Raw genomic sequence first — 18,424 nt, 5'->3', positions numbered from 1 at the left:
ACTACCCGATGACGAAATCGGTTGAGCATGCCCTTTGATGTCCACGCATAGCCGAGACGTGATCTGTGTCATTTCCTGGTTGATCTGGATGATTGAATAGGTCCGATCAATTGTCCGCCCTCCATGTCACATAGATTTCATGCCAAATCCACCTGAACTCGTCATGAACTCTCTGCACTCGGTCAAGACCCCTAGCACGAGGAGTGGAGGGCAATTGATGAAGGGTGATTTGGCACGACCTAATAAGAAGAGGTCACGTGGATGCGATATGCTCGAGGGGTGACAACTCAGCCAAAAGAACCTAGTCCGCAACAATTAGAGCTCAGGTATTCGGTCACCTCGACCCAAAACCACCTCGGCATAAAGGCACCTCGACATCCAATCCAGTTCGGGGCTAAAGAAACGAAGTGCCAGTTCGGGGTTGAAGAACCGAAGTGCCACGTAATCGACTCTAGAAGCCTCCCCATCGGACCCCGAATTTCTCGGGATCACGAGAAGACTCATCCTTACTTTGCTCGAATCGGAGGAAAGCGATAAACCTTATCAACTGGCACTTTGCTCTCCTTAAAAAACGAAACTGATCTTATCTACGCAGCCCGAAGATCCTGGAGCTTTTTTGTAAGATCCACGACTACTCCACTATATAAGGACATCGAGCTTCAAGGAAAAGGTACATGCGATTATTTACTCACTAGCACTCTAGCATTCAAGTATTCAGCTCGCATCTATTATCTTGCAGCGGAGTTAGCCACCCTGGGTTCTCTGATCTATTATCTTGCAGCTTGGTTTAGCTCACCACGCAACTAGTGTTCAGATCATCTTCCTGCTAGAAGTATCCAGATCGTGCACCATCACTTGTGTTTGGCAACATTACATTTATGCATTGGCAAATGATAGAAAACACATTTCCCAATGTTATATTGATAATAAGATGTAAAAGTACATCAATAAAAAAGAAGTAAATTTGCATTCAAGTGGGCATTTGATAAAGAAAGGCATATGCTTTATTGGAATTTGTGTTTGCGTCAATTACAACTAAAAATCTGTTTGGTAAGAAGGTAAATTTGTAAATACAAAACTAACCCAATTTTACAATTTATATGAACTGTTTTACACTCTAAATGTTTGCATTCACACTTATTTGATAAATCTAGAGTGTTCATCAATATAAATGACCATTTGGATTTGACTACATGACTAGACATTGGGATTGAAACTTGATCCATGTTTTGAAAGTGGAAGATTTAAATTTAATGAGATTTAACACTCATTGTTGAATGGCTAATGATCTTTTAAGTAGGGAGAAATATTTTTATTTGTTGTACAGTTTAAACTATCTTTTTTGAAAGGTTAGATAAAAGCCAAATTCCATTCAACAAGCAGCCTAAGTACAGAATGATTCCCTTGAATGATCCCCTCTCGATAATTTCAGCAATAAACTCCTGAGGGGGAACCCATCCATGAAGAGAGAATATTAGAAGATAGAGAGAGTTGTGCAGGAGTGTAAGTAGAGAGTTGTGCAAGAGTATGGGCAACATTATTTGCAGCAGCTTTTGACAGAAGAGATTGATAAAAACTGAGTTGCTAGAGGCCTGCAATTGGGGATAATTGAGTATGTTCACCATTGAGGATTAGAATCCTCATTTGACGGGGAAAGGACTACATCCTTGGCATCAGCTTTTAGCCTTCTAGGCTCAGTCTCTAAATATGAAGAGAGAAACATTACTACACTAATATGAAGATGTGTCCATCCCTCAAGTTGGTGGCTGAGAGTCAATAACTCTTTGCTCAACCTCGAAGAGATTTGAATGAATATGTAAGCCTGGATTGGTCTTAGGAATCCGGATTTATTCCTCACATCAACCTCATAGTGCTTTCAGCGTGCATTGAGAACAGTTCCTGTATTTGATATTATTATTCATGGAAAGATGTTTTCAATTCAGGATTGTAATGTGATGTGAGCTGGTGTAAAGCTCATTCTGTAAGGAGCAAATCCGATTTCTAATCTTACACGCAATCCCTCCCCCTCAACCTGCCATTAGACCCTATACATCTGAAAACCCTTTTTTTTTTTGGAAAACGCCTGATGTTTGGTTAGCTTTTTTTTTTTTTTTTGAAAAATGTTTTCGCCCTATTTACTGTTTTCTTCTTTTTCTATTTTTGAACAATACGATGATATGACATTAATAAACGCCAATGTGGCACTAACAGCAATAGACCAGTAGTACTACAGAAAATACAAAAAATGTTTTATGAGAAAATAGCACGCCTATACGGCACCGAAAACGCCTCTGAAGAAACGGCATTAGTTCCAAACACTGCCTTACATGTCTAAATTCTTTGGAGTCTTATTGGATTGGCCATCTGTTACATCTGACAAATCATATCAGTCATATACCCCACTTTATATTGGTGGTTTCTCAACTAACACTAGCTGTTCAAAGTTTAAATTTTTAGAATATTAAAAAGTATTTAATAAAACTCCATGAGTATGTATGATTTTGTTTTTTAAACAAAAGTAAATGCCATTTGCGGTTGAACTTGGATATTTCTTTTTTCATAACATTTTCATCCACAAGTATTTTAAGAGGAAGGCCCACCACCGATCCCAAACATTTTGTCCACCAGCGAGTGGAAGGATTCTGAGTTGTAATCAAGTTGCAGGCCCACCTCCGATCCAATGGAAAAGACTCCATTATAACTTGCCATCCAGATTAACTTGTCTTGAGATGGTGTTAAGGATACCTTGGAATTCAGCACCATTTGTTTGATCCCCTCTTCATCTTCAATAATCATTTCAGTAAGAAAGGAGCATGAGCCATCCAAGAAGAAGAATTTCATTCAACCTAATGTATGTCAGCAAGATTTGTATGTATGGCTGGTTTCATTACACAGAAGTCCTTTGGATGTCACCATTCACTACATTTGCAATGGTCATGATGTCTCGCATCTCATCTCTCTCTCCAAAGGCGAGAAGAGAGAGAGTTGAGCTCATAAGTAGAAAATTGATTTGGATCAATGTATCTAAGATAGAAGAAATTTGTCCAACTAGCTTGTGGAATTCTGAATTAATAATTTAAAGCACATTTTTAACTCTATAGGCTTTGATCACTTCAAACAAAGATCGAATACCTAAGCCTCCTTCCAAATAAGGCTTGTAAATCTGCTCCCAAGAATGCCAATGGTATTTGTGGCCATGTTTTGACACTCCCGTAGGAAGTAAACAAATAATTTATGGATTTTGTGAATAACTTTTTTAGGCTTAGTTTGAACACTGATAACGTTTTACACTGAATCGTATAATAGGTGACCGTTACATTTGGAAATCATGATAAAAAAGTGTAAAGTTTTACATTGATAAAATTGATAAAATCGATGTAGTATCTATATCGATTATCGATGTAAAACTTTATGCTTGATAAGGTTTTACATTGATTTACGATATAAAACTCCACTCCATCCAAACACCAACAAATCTAAATCGAAGTGGAGTTTTACGTCGATTATAATTACACGCTCCTTCCAAATGCCTACAAAATCAAACAGATATAAATTTTACATCGGTTCTTAATTTACATGGCTTCCAAATGCAGCCTTGGGGACAACAATTGTGCTCAGAATATGAATAAGCATACTTTGGAGGAAAAGCTCACCTCTTGATGAAAGAAGTTTTGATTTCTAGCCCTTAATTCTTTTCTGAATTTTCTCCACCCAGGGAGTAAAATCTCAAATTCTTGTCACCAATGGGAGCCCTCCAAGTACATAAAATTGGAATTCTTTCCTCATGAATCCTATATGACTCTAGTAGCTAAATTAATTCTGTAACTAGGACTATTTTTTTCCTATCATAAAGAAAGATTTATTTTTATTTAGGGTCCGTTTGGTTTGTAGGAATAGGGGTTTGGAATCGGAATTGGAATGGGTTATTCCAATTCCAACTGTTTGGTTCGGCGGAATCGGAATCCCATTCACATTTATGCTGGAATGCCATTTCCCCATTCGAGGGAATGGCCATTTCCTACCCTTCCCTTGGGAATGGAATTCCATTCCTGCTGATTTTAATTTCCATTCCCATTCCTGTCTGAACCAAACAGATTATAGGAATGGACCATTTCGATTTCGGAGGATTTCGATTCCAATTCCGACTACGAACCAAACGGACCCTTATTTTTTGACCTGAAGCACTCTCGTAGACAGCCAGAAACTCCATCAAGTTTTCAAGACTACTACTTCTAAATGACTAAGGATCCGTTTGGTTCGTGGTTGGAATCGGAATTGGAAATGGAATCGAAATCATCCGGAATTAGAATCAGAATGGTCCATTTCCATAATCTGTTTGGTTTAGACAGGAATGAGAATGATGACTAAAATCAGCAAGAATGGGATTTCATTCCGAAGAGAAGGGCAAGGAATGGCCATTACCTCAAATGGGGGAATGGCATTCTAGCAAGAATGGGAATCGGATTCCGATTCCACCCAGCCAAACAGTTGGAGTCAGAATAGCCCATTCCGATTCTGATTCCATACCCCTATTCCTGCAAACCAAATGGACCCTAAGACCCATAGTATAGCACCTCTATGGCAATTTGAAATAGTCAACATGGCCATTATTGAAGATAGTTGATAGTCTTGTACTTAAAAACTTCCTCTACTATAATGAAAAGACGTGAAGAGAGAGGGTCTCCTTGTCTTAATCCCCTAGAAGATTTAAAATAGCCCACATGACAAGAGAGCCACTAATCAACATAGAAAACCAATAGTTGCACACACCTAACTTGAATAACTCAATCATTAATTCATTGAATCCGAATTTGTTTAGAACCTTGAAAAGAAATTTCCAGCTTAATCTATCATAGGTTTAGCCATATCAAATTTCAGAATTATATTCCCACCTCTTGTTTTCAATTTTTGGTTCTCAATTTTTGATATCAAAACTATGAAAGTAGTTGTATAATACCTTAGGAAATTTTTAGTAATGGAAATTTCTTTGATTGCCATGTACACATCCATACGTATGATAATATCCCAACTCTGTGTGAAGAAGCCATCCAATCCATCAGCACTTGGAGCGGAGTCAAGTGGCATTTGATTATACTTTTCATACGTTTAAATCTGAAAACGTTGCTTTTTAGATGCCACATTCATTTGGTATGTCATCTTTTTACTAGATTTGAAATCCAATTTCAGATCTTAATTCGTAAGAGGTGGGGCAGGTCTTTAATGCGTTCAGATGTAAATTAGAGGTGTGTAAAAGACACTAGTATCCTCAAAAAAACTTTAATGACATGGTTTTTTCTTCATATAACTCGAAAATTAGGTCATTCAGACCCTCTCTACGACCTGAACTAGCAGCGGTAGTTCTCTCTCTCTCTCTCTCTCTCTCTCTCTTGTCTTCCCACCACCGCCACCGCCGCTGCAACTTGTAGCAGCGGCAGTTCGGTGAGTAATAATAATAAGGGTAAATTACAAAGATTCCCTTGTACTATGGGGTCTGTGACAAAGACCCCCATGTACTTTGTTTTGCGACAAAGACCCTCATGTACTATGACCGTGAGGCAAAAACCCCCTTTCGTTAGCCTTCCGTTGAAATTCGCCGTTGCAATATTTTTTAATCCCCATACTACCCTTGTAATAACTATTCCAGAAAAAAAAATATTATTCATCTTCCCTGATCTCACGAGACACGGTTAATAGCAGCGAGAGTAATCCCCTCTACCTCAGATTCCTTCACATTTTTTAAAAAGTCAAATGGCTTAATTCGTTGATTTCCAAGGTTACGGACACCAGTGGTTCTTTCTTGAATCGATGACATAATCGTTCATCAACAGTAGTGGCCTTCCTGGTCAGGCATTCTTTGCATCGTAAACGGTGTGGCTTGTTGGGGGTGAGAGGCTTGCAAGATTGTCTTGCGAGCGGGCGAGACAAGGTTAAATTTTTGGCTTGCGGATGATGGTGTGTATACCTTCGGCCAACAGTGTGGTTGAATTGGGTTTGGCGGAATTGATTTTTCACAGCTTAGATATGATGAATAAAGTTAGGGTTTTGTTTAATTTCAACAACAATAATTCCAACATGGGTCCTTGGTCCACGTCTCTGGACAATTAGGGCGAGAACCACCTGTCCTTCCTCTGGCTTTGGATCCGTTGTCGATGATTGAAATTAAGGGTTCTCTTAGTACAGCCCCAGCTGCTTCTGCTGCTATTGTTACTCCTACTAATCAAGAGATCCATAAACCAATTCAGTTCGAGAACCAAAGCCCAAGTAAAGGAATGCATACCTTAAACTTCTTTCTCACGAATCGAAGCATGTAGGATATATCTAAGGTCCCCAGAACAGAGCAAAGAAATTTAGACAAAATCATTCTTTTCTTTTTAAACAACTCATACAAGCGAAAAGAAATATGTAGAAAGAACTGATTCCCAACATTTTACAGCGATACATCGATCAGAACACTACTCAGAGGGGAAATTTGGTATTTTTGTTCTCCAATTATTCTGAAAAAAATATTCCCCGCTAAACTAAAGCAGTAAAGCCCACCCCTAATAAAAGAATGCTGCTTTGCAGCGACATACAATTTTTCATGTAGGAAAAAAATTAAAAATATTAAAAAAACATCAAAACCAGAACGAAATTAAAAAGTAAAACAAAACGAAAAGAAATTTTGAAAAAAAAATCACCCCATTAGTACAATGCTATACAGCTGAGAGAGCAGCAATGAGAGTTCTTTGTACGCCAGTAACGGCTGCACCCGATCGGATCTCCTCGCGGAAACCTGGAGGAGAGGAGAGATGAGTTAGTGGGATCTCCAGAGAAGGTGAATTCTTTGGTGAAAACAAAATTTCTAGAGGAGCAGCTCCCACCCCTGCATTGCCACTCCTCGATGCCCCAAGGGCTTCCTTCCCAAAAATCTCTATCGGCAATAAAACCTTCGAAACTGCAAAGATGGAAACTGGGTTTTGATAAAAAACATCTGGGTTACCGATGCCTGAACGATCCCCGTGTCAATCGCCACCGACCCATTAAACCTCATAATATTTAATGTGAATGTCCCAACACCCATGGCTTCCGTCGCTAAAGTAGGTTGCACAAGATTAACAATCGACTCCAGCGAACCCAATGGATGGTAAGAATGTAGAACATGGAACTTCAAGACCACAACTTCATTTTCTTGTCTTCCTTTTCTAATTTTTCTCATGGCGGTATTGCATAACTAGTAGCTGTTGTGCCCATTCCATTATGGGATATTGACTCATATTATAGCCCACTCTTTTTCAGCCAACTGTTTTTTTTTCAAAAAAAAAAAAGAAAAGAAAAACAAAAACTAGGGTTAGATTTTCTTTTGCGCGCGGCGTGTTGAAGAGAGAGAGGAAAAGAGAGAAATCGAAATACTGTGCAGATTTCTCAGTGCGCAGAGTTCATTAAACGGCCGGAACTTTCTGATCCACCGTCCGATTGAGCAGAAATTTGGATAGTAAGTGGATAACTCATTTTTCTTCATTCTGAACGGTCGGATCTTTGATCGGAGCTTTGAATCGCCGGTTATTTGAAGTCGAACAGAAGCAACTCGTAGTTGTTCGGGAAAAGAAAACATTTCGCGACAGTCTTCATCAATTATTCTGATCAAGGGTCATTTGTGGTTCGATTTGGCTGAAATTTGGTGGGATTGTTCGAAACTCACAGACCTACGATCGGAACAGTGGAGATCTGATTTGGAGTAATGAAGGTCTCCATGTTGTGGCCTGAACAGTAGCCGCGTTTGTGAGTTTTTCTGACTGTTATTTTCACCGCTTTTGGTATTCTCGTTTGTATGTTTGAGAATCTGTATTTGTTATAAGTTTGTGAGCATATTGTGGTGTTTGAGTTGCTGTAATTGTTACCTCAAGTTATTAGTAGAGATTTTTGGTTGGGTCTCCTTGGCCCCGTGGATTTTACCCTTCACATTGGAGGGGTTTTCCACGTTAAATATCGTGTGTGTCTCTCTTTGCTTGGCTTATGATTGTTTTTGTTGATATATTGTTTGGAATTGTGATAGCTGAATATCTACAAGTTTTTATTTTTGGGAGAAAAATAGTTTGTGGATAAACTTAGTTTCTTCCCAACAGTAGCTTAGCTCAGGCGGTGGAGAGAGAAGACCCAGGAGAGTCTGAAGACTAGGCGGGAAGAAGAAAGGGGAGGAGAGAAAGGGGAAGGGGAAGAAGAGAGATCGGGGGTGGGTGGGTGGGGGGGGTGAATAGTTATTACAAGGGTTGTATGGGGATTAAAAAAAATATTGCAAACGAATTTCAACGGAAAGTGGTCTTTTGTCTCATGGTCATAGTACAGAAAAAATAATTATTTTTACTAATTATTAATTATTTTAATATTTTTATAGATATTAATTATTTTTTTAATTTTAATCATTCATTTATTAATTAATAATTTTTAATTTATATTGTTTCAATATTATTTTAAGATTGAAAATTATTTTTTATGGGAGATAATGCAAATTGAACTTAACATTTCCAAATAGTATGTTATAGGGGTAAAATAGTATAATTAATAAATTTTAGATGGTAAAAGGTTGATCCAACACAATCTTAGGGATTCAGAGCCTCTAAAAAGTAGAAAAGCACATATCCTTCTTTTCAAATTTCAGACAAAATATCTTTTTAATTTTTTAGATATGAAATTTTAGATTTATCAAACGCCACCTAAGTGTAACTGAATTTGGGTATGAAAATTATTTTCAGATCTGAAATAATAAGACTTGGGCCAAGTCCTGAACACATTTAGATGTGTTTCAGACATGGCCGAAAGTCCAAAATACCCTTAAAAACATGCTTGTGTTTCTCCCTCTCACCGTTCATTTTCTCCACTTGATGCAACAGCGAGCCAGAGGCAGCAAGTGACTCCTCCGATGAACTAGCGGTGGCGAGTTCCAACCTTCTCTCACTCTTTCTCTTCTTTCTTCTTAAGCAAGTGACTCCTTTGCAACTTTCGCCGTCCATAGACTCCTTTTGCAAGTGACTCCGACGAACCAGCGGCGACAAGTGTCTTAAGCAAGTGACTCCTCCGCTACAACTCTTGCTGTCCACTATTTTTTCTTATTTTAATAAATTATTTTTTATTTTTTTATAAATTATTCATATTTTTTTCAATATTATTTTGAATTTAATAAATTATTTTTATGAAATAGTACAAGTTGAACTCAAAATTACCGAATAGTCTAATTTAGGGATAAAATAGTAAAATTAGTGAATTTCAGATGTTGAAGGTTTGATCCAATACAAAAACCTTCTTTATTCAGAACTTCTAAAAAGTCAAAAAACAATTGTCTCTTTTTAGATTTCAAACACTTAATATCTTTTTAACTTTTTAGATTTATCAAATGCCACCTCAATATTCTTAATCTCATCGTGTAAGAGATAATCATGATCTGTAGAGATTTCTTCAGAGTAGATTTTTGAAAAATTCCACTACATGTTCTTTTATTTGGTATATGTTTTTAGTGGCCACTGCTATTAATTTGAATTTTCCTGATTAAGGAGTAATTTCTTTCTACCTTCACCGACAAATGAAAAAATCTTGAGTTTTTATCTCCTTCCTTAAGCCAATTCTCTCTTGATTTTTGTCTTAGAAAGAGTTCCTCCTGAAGAAGCATCTGATCAAGGTTTTCAATGATTCGTTTAAGAGCCAGCTGGTTATCCTTGGACTCATTAACCAAAAGGGCATTTTTCGCATCCAGAACAACTTGCTCAGCATTTTCTACATTCACCAAAACATCACCGAACGCTTGCTTGTTCCGGTTTTTAAGTCTTTGTTTGAGCAATTTAAGCTTAGAGGAGAGTATGTGGTTGCCATCAATATGGGTGTTCCAAACTTCCTCCACAACCTGTTTAAAATCTGGGTGGGTTGTCTTCATGGAAACGAAAGCGTTTTAGGACGTTGTAGGTTGGGGTGCTCATGGTTCGGTTTGGGGCATTTTTTGGAATCGAATCGGTACTATCGGTTTTGGTTCGTTAGTTTTTTGGTTTTTAAATTTTTACAATATATAAATATAAAATAAAAAATTATAAATACATATAGGGTGGTCCACTATTGTATTTGAGAATTCATGCATCCATTGGATATTGATTAGAATTCGATCAAGTCTAGCCATTGGATCCATGATAACCTAGATCAATTAGTCCATAAGTATTAATCATATCTGCGAAATCTCGCATAGATTGAATGTTGAGTCTAGTGCTTCCGTCTCTACTTGTTCACTATTGCTCACCGTGGAATTGAAGTAGTCTCCACCTACCATCCAAGGACTTGGTAAGGTAGATGAACTTTTTTGATAACATTTGAATGTTTAAAGTAATAGATGAGGCTTGAGTATGTGGAAAGTGATATATTGGGAAATTGGGGTTATTGAAACTTGGAAGAGAAGCTCTGAGGCATGTCCGAAGACACTACTTTTAGAAAGTCATTTACCCCCCACTCAGTTCTACTAACTTTGCTGTTTGGTTCAAGGTTCAAAGTATTGACACAGGTCAATACGTCGATAGGGGGTATAAGCCTGTGTGCATTTTCTTGATCACCCTCCTTATATAATTTTTGAAGAGTCATGGAGTAGAGGAAGGTGTTGGTTCAGAAAAGGCTCCTTAAACAGTCATAATTTCAGGCATCGTGATCGTTAAAAGGGTGGTTAATAATTATTGACTGTTAACTTTGCATAATACTTCTTGATCACACCTGATCGAATCGTGATCGTTGAAACATCAATGGTTAGTTTCACACCAAAAGATAAAATGCGCCTCTAAAGTGTCTCATTGTGGTGTGTACGCACGTGCATGTATTGTACAATAATAACAAGCTTTCATACTCTCCTCTTTATTTATAAGGAGTATAAATAAATTCCAATTTAAACATTCAAAACAAGTTTTATAATTTTTCAATGTAGAACAAGTTGAAAACTGATTTTAATAAGAGAAAAAACTATTTTCCAAAATATATATAAAAATACATTTTCTATATAATTGATCAATCAAATCGTATTAGATTTAACATATGATAATATGATAAACTGTCATTAATTCAGCTGATAAATGTTCTGTCACAAGCTAAGGAAAGCCAATTAAAATGTGTATTTGTAATAAATTCATTATATGTTTATTTATTTTAACTAAGCAATTTTAGAAACATCGGATCGGACCATGCATCTTTACCTAAAGATTGACACATTCATGAACTTGTTTGGTTTCTATCACATACTGTCAGCTGGCAACTATTCCAGTTTGTTGTATTTCTTCAGGACAAACATCGGATCCCACACATGGCTTCGACATCGCAGTGCAGTACTGTACACTCGATATCCTAATGTTATTTGTCACTTCGGGCGTGTTCGAATGTTTTGTCTTTATCACTTTTTTAATTTTTTATAATAAAATTCAGATGAGTTTATGTAATCGGATCAGATTCAGAATTTTCAACTTATATCCGATTAATAATCCAATCGGATTTGAATTTGGATCTATCCGATCCGATTGTATTATGATAATTATTGATTTAAAAATATAAATTTTACATAATTATATTTAAATTTATATAAAATATATTTTTATATGTTATATTTTATATGAATTTATATATATAATAAATCCAATATGTTATATTTACAGAGTTACATTAATTTATTAAATATAAAATTTGAAAAATAATCAACTTTTTATTTATTTTTGTACTTAAAAACTTAGAACAAAATTGGATTAAATCCAAATCTGATCTAAGTTCATTAAGATTTGAATTTGAATATGAGGTCTTAAAATCTGATCACATTTCGGATTGGATTCATCTACAAAATTTCAATTATTGGATCGAATTCCGATTTTGATGAATCTGATTCGAATCCTATTCGCTTAATGATGGTTTTTAAAACTGAATCAGTGATCGAACCGGTCAGGGGTCTGATTATCGGTTCGAACGGTCCAACCATTCGACTCAAACGGTCGGCCTATTTTGACAAAAAATGGGTGAGATGACCAATTCCCAGTTTTTCCGATCTGACCGTCCAACCTAGTTTTAAAAACCATGCGTTTAATTACAGTTTAATTGACAAGTGCTCGATTTAAAGCCTCTATCAATTGATTACACCAATCCATTTTTTAACATTTAAATAAATTTGAATCCAAATGAAAAGAAAAGCAAAACGGAAATTGTGACAAAGAAAAAACTTTTGGAAACTAATAATAGATGTAATTTGAAAGAAGAGGAGAGAGATGTGAATGGGAGGAGACCAATAGAGTTGAAAAGCTTCTGCTTTGTATTAATAGATTGTTTTTGAAGAGATGGGATATAATAGAAATAATTACTGAAGAAATAATCCGTTTTTCTATCTTAAAATGTTTATGAGGCACCAAATTCTATCTTAAAAAGGTACCCAAATTCTATCTTATATATATATATATAAGTCTACTCCCTACCTAGGAATGGCAACAGGGTGCGGGGATATGGGTGGGGCACCCCCTCTCCATCCCCACCTTATAGCCAAAATACCCTATCCCATCCCTACCCTGCCCTTGGTAGTGGGGTGGGTTTAGGGTGGGGCATCCACTTCCTATTGGGGACAGGGAATCTCTAGGGAATTTTCATATTTTTCTTGTCTCAATCAATTGCCTAAAAATATATTTAATATAAAGATATTTTAAAATTAGGATTATGAGAATTTGGGGTATTTTAAGAATTGGATTATGATAATAGTGGGGTATAAAAATAAATTTATGGGATCCTAATGTTTTAATAATTTGGGAAAAACTTAGAGGTACTTTAGAAACTAATATTAAACCTTGGGTAATAAATAATATTTTAAAATATCATATTTGCCCTCAATCAGGCAACATCTCCACATTCCCCTCGTTTCCCCTAACGAAGAAGCACTAACTAGTAGCTACAGCCATAGTCATCAAAATATTCTGTCTGATGATAGAGAGGGATCCTCAGTTGAATTCGTTTATATTTATTTGAACATTATTATTTCTTTTATCAAAAAGTTTAGATAGATATATTATAGTTGGGAAGATTTATCAGATGTCAAAACATTACATAAATCCTACCCAGTAGAAACAAACCCACCAGTCACCACAATCATAAATAGAAAAGAAACAACGAGCTTCAAGAGGAGAGAGATGATTTATTCCTCACTACTACTTTCCCTTGGCATCGAGTTGATTGAAGTATCCTTTCGATTACTCTCAAAAACAACCCTAGAAATAAGAGCCCCTCCACCTCTAGGAGCCTTCATGTACCCGCCACCACCGCCATTAGACATACTATAGCTGCTTGAACCAGTCCTTGATCTACGACCACTACTACCACCACCTCCGCCTCCTTTCCCTCCACCGCCACCACCACCACCACCTCCTTTCCCTCCATAGCCACCACTACCATTAGACATACCTTAGCTGCTTGAACCGGTGCCTTTATACGACCACTGCTGTCACCACCTTCGCCTCCTTTCCCTCTACCGCCACCAGCGCCACCCTTACCTCCGCCACCACCGCCTTTCCCTCCACTGCCATCACTGGCAACTTTATCTCTGCCACCACCTCCTTTTCCACCCATATTTCGCTAATACACAATCGACTAGAGAGGACATTGTTGATCACTACCAACTTGAAATGGATTAATTCCATACAATTTCATAAATCGTAATGTTTGTTTGGCTCATGAATAAGCTGGTTGATTTATTCAGCATTAATCCACCCTAAAATCAGAAACCAGCCCATGTGTTGGCCACAAGCCGACAACCATCAGGTCCAAGAATCTCTCCCAAAACCATTAAAAATCACCAAGACAAAAGGCTGGAAAAACCCCCTTAAATCTCTATTCTGGGTTGGACAAGTTGGAGAACAACTCCCCCACAACCATTGAAAATAGTCTTGTTCCTCCCAAGTACCACCCTACTGCTGCACTAATGCTGATGTCACGCTCTAACTAATCTCCAATGCAAAGCAGAACAAATCCCTCGCCTAAGTTCATTATGCCTGCACCAGCCGTCTATGCATCTTTGCACAGGGCACAAGACAGGAATTACAAGAGAACACAGTGCTCGTCCTAAGGAGCGAGTTAGAGCAGAATGCCTTCATAATCGCTATCGAGATTGAGATGAAAGATCGAAAGGGGTTTTTGATGGAGTTTGGATGAAAGGTTGAAGGAGCTAAATTCCCTATTCAGACAGTGGAGTTGGATAAGAAAAGAGATCAACAGGAGAGGAAAAGAGGATAATAGGTCGAGAGGGGTATTTTAGTAAAACTATATGCAAATTAATTTACAAAAGGGTAAAATGGGAATTTAGAGAAAATTGATGCATTCGTCTAACGTTTTCTGTTTGGGTCATTCACAGAATGGAGGTTTTTGTTGATTTATTTAAAAGTTTAGGGGAATTTTTTGCTAAAGTGAAACTATAGGGGAGGTTTTTATGATTGTTAGAAACTTTAGGGAAGTTTTTTGTATTTTACCTTTAAACCTTTTTCAAACCCATCCCCGCTTTGGGGCAAATTATTTTTCCCGTCCCTGCTTTGCACGTGGCAATTCTAGACGATGATAATGATAAGAATAATGTATCCAAAATTTTCTATAAAATTCATGTACTTTTTTTCTTTTTTTTTATATATCTTTTTGTTTTCACTATTAATTAGATGCAAATTATAAAATTTGAATATGATTATTTAAGCACCTCATATTGTGCTACAAAGTTTTGGGTATCATTGCTAGACCTACCTACTTGGCTCTTCTTTTTGTAATGTTTTATTTGTTTAATGTATACTTTTTTTTTATTTATGAAAAAATAATGTAAGATTCAAAGAGAGAGAATTGAATGAAGTGACAATTATAGTTCAAATTACATTTTGAACCTCACAATTAAATATGGATTAAATTAAGAAAAATGGGTATTTTAGTCAAAAGAAAGTCCTACAATTTTACTCATTTTTAATAGTAGTGTAAGATGTGTTCAATTTTTTCTCTCTATATATATTTTTATTTCTGTGTAAGAATAATACTGTTGTTTATACTTATTTTTTGTTTAATATATTAAATATATGTATTATACATGTGCCCAAATGTTTTTTTTTTGTAAAATTTATGTTTTTTTTTAGTTTTTATATTTTATTAATTTTTATTATTTAATTATGACATTAAATGTTGATAGGTTTGACCCAAAAGTTGAACTATTGATCTCTATTAAATAGGGAAATAATTTCATTTTTGGTTAGTTTTAGGTTATGCATTTCATTTTCATTATCAATAAAAATAATTATTGTTTATTACACATGTATTTTTTTAATTTGATTAATAAAAAATATCATAAATGTGTTTGTTTTTTCTTCTTTTTATAATTTTCTATATTTATTTCTATTTAAAATTTTATTATCTAACTATGACTTCATGGATTGGTCAATTTGATTTAGATAGTTGAATTGCTTAGCCACCACTTGGATAAAAAATGATTTTGTTTTGTAGTAAGTTTTAAAACATATGGGTTTATATTGTTAAAAGTATTGGACATAGATCTAGTTAATAGCATTTATCCGTGAAAAAATAACTTAAATATATGATTAAATATGAGAGAATGAGAGTTAAAAGCTTAAATACAAGAGTTAATAAGAGTAGATTAAATGAGGTGATAAGCATTAATTGAAATTACATTTTCAACTTTTATGGTTAGAGATGGATTAAATAACAAATGTGGGCATTTTAATCAAAAAATTTTCCACACCCTCATTTGTACTTTTTATAACTATCCTCTATTCAACCTAATTCCTCCCTCAAGGGTACATAATATAGCCTCTTTGGGGGCCATCTGTTACTTCATCAATTTCTCCCCTGATCTCTCTTGATGGCCATACATTGGACCCTTTAGGCTGTGTTAGATTTGAAGGAAAAAATAGGAAAAAAAAAGTGAAAGGTAGGAAATCTTTACAAACCTTTTATAAGTTTTCCTACTTTTCCCTTCCTTTCTTTACCTTTTTCCTTCAAACCAAACATTAGAGATGTGACCCCGATATCAGAATTTGAAAATCCCCACCTTGTAATCATAGGATTTGAACTGGTCCATTTGAATGCTTTTCATTTGCCAATTTATCAAACACAACTCGTGTGAGGTGAAGATTCTCATTCTAGAATAGTCGATTCTAAGAAGATGGATTCAAGAGGCAAAGCCCTATAATTCTTATTTGTTTGTTTGTTTATTTTGAACGTATCCAATCCTTTTTTGACCATGTGTAAAGCTTTGTACCCGAATATATGCTTTTTTCTTTTCCTTCTCAACACACTTTGATTTGAAAGAAGTAATGTTTTAATAGTTTTCATGGCATAACAGCTTATACAAAGAAGATTCGTCATTTAATTGTATGGCCATCCATTACCTAACCTATCATTCATTGAATTGAAAGTTTGGAACTTTAGATAAAAATTAAAACCGTACACTATAATTCTTTTTCAAATTTAGAGCCAATGACTAATAGACAAGGTGGGATTAGCAGTTAATACATGAAAAGAAAGCATTTTCGAAAAAAAAAGTTGTCCAAATTACCACTATTTTTGAAATTGAATTGGACAAACCTATATTTTAATTTATCCTCAAAAGAAATGCAGCTTGCAACGAGTTGAGATCTTCTGCCAACAAAACTCGTTCAAACCCTTACAAGCTTGATGTAACACCGCACATCTATCAGATGTGTGGTGTAGATCATATTGGTAGAGGATTGGAACGTATTTTGTTGGTAGATGATTCGGACTCGCTTGCAATAACCCCACTCCACCTCCACCCAAAATATGTAAATAAATTGGAGGAGAAGATTCATTAAAAAAATGGAAGGTTATAATTAGGGAATGCATTCTGATGGGCAAATCATTAGTTCTGTAACATGTTTTTTATTTATTAACAATGATTAAAGTATTGGTATCAAGTATTGTATCAAACAATTTGGATATGGATACGGATACAGATACGCTTTGGAAATATTTGGATACGGACGAAAGATTTGGATACATTAGAGAACTATATAGAAATTTCATAAATATAATAATAATACCAAATTTAAAATCAAATAACAACAAAAATGTATAACTACATAGTAAATGTATATTTTAACGGTATATATGAAAAATATATTACAATTAATATGTCAAGATACATAAATATCATGCAATTTTATGATAATGCATCAATCAAGAGTTCAAGACACATAATATATATTATTTTAATTATTATATCAATTATTTTCTATTTTACTATTTCTTACTTTTTTACATTAACAGAAAAAGAACCAAATATTAAATTCTCAAGTGTATCGGTCCATGTTGCATTATATTAGACCGATACAATACAGGTCCTGTATTGACCTGATACTCACGACTGACAGAATACACTTATAATTGTGATGCATACTGAATAGGGTCGATACCGATACGTCCCATATCAGATGTTAAATCCTTAAACCCTAAAATTAAGTACTTGGTTGGATGCATTCATTAGAGCATGTAAGAATGTTGTTTAGTTTAAAGCATAGAAGGGTAATTAACTTACAAGGACAAGTTAGATGGATTAATAATTAATTAAGTGATTTAACCATAGTCATTAACTACTAAGATTCTTGTATATAGGGATGGCAATTTTCCCCATTTTCTTGATCTCCGTAGGGATTCGCCTTGAACGGGAAGGGGATGGGGATGATTTTCCCCATAAGGATGAAAAAATTTTCGTCCTATTAGCAAAGGCAGGGTGGGGACAGGGAGAGCCATTCTCACCTCAAGGGATACTCACTAATACATATGTAATATGTATATGCATACATTATATACCAGATATATTTATATATTAATATTTTAAAAAATATGATTGAATATTTTTTAATAAAATTATAAATTTTAATTATTTTATTTTTATTTTTTAAATAAAATAAAAATAAAAAATGATAAAAATTCATGAAAAATGGGAATACTGTGAAATGAGGATGGAAATAACACCGTTAGCGGGGACGGAGACGAGGACGAGGATCGGCCCGTTGCCATTCCCACTTGTAGAACGGGCCATTGAAGAGAAATTACCGACGTTCAGAACTGACGCTAACGTGCTCTGAAGATACTGGATAGTGCGATTTCATATGATTTAAGTACGTTCACGTGGGTTTAGATTCACTTTGGGTACGTGGCAGTAAATTAGTGGATTGGGAGTGTAAGTGTCAGAATATTTTTCGAAACTAGCGTCTCTTCCGCGATTCGAGTGGGTCCGTGTGGCAGACAATCACGTGGCACAGAGTAAAACCCCACCACCTCCACGGCTCCACCTACGCTGCAAATGGAGACGTTCTCAACCCGTACGGCGCAAATTAGAGTGGACCCATGACGTGGAGGCACGGAAGAAAAGACAGAAATTTCTTCAGGAATCGGAGGCAACTCAACC

At 35.7% G+C, this 18,424-nt stretch overlaps 1 long non-coding RNA gene across 1 annotated transcript; it reads right to left on the bottom strand.

Moving 5' to 3' along the window:
- Positions 1-6,346: 6,346 nt before the first annotated feature.
- On the bottom strand, positions 6,347-7,243 carry LOC148864975 (uncharacterized). Its single transcript, XR_016110272.1, has 2 exons — positions 6,861-7,243; positions 6,347-6,772 (listed from the first exon to the last, which is right to left on the bottom strand). It is a non-coding gene; the product is annotated as an uncharacterized LOC148864975 (long non-coding RNA).
- Between the last annotated feature and the right edge of the window lie 11,181 nt (positions 7,244-18,424).

Source organism: Nelumbo lutea, chromosome 3 (genome assembly GCF_056320005.1).
Source record: "Nelumbo lutea isolate HS-2025 chromosome 3, American lotus-T2T, whole genome shotgun sequence".
In the NCBI taxonomy this organism is placed as follows: domain Eukaryota; kingdom Viridiplantae; phylum Streptophyta; class Magnoliopsida; order Proteales; family Nelumbonaceae; genus Nelumbo; species Nelumbo lutea.
This window is presented reverse-complemented; position numbering and strand designations above follow the sequence as displayed.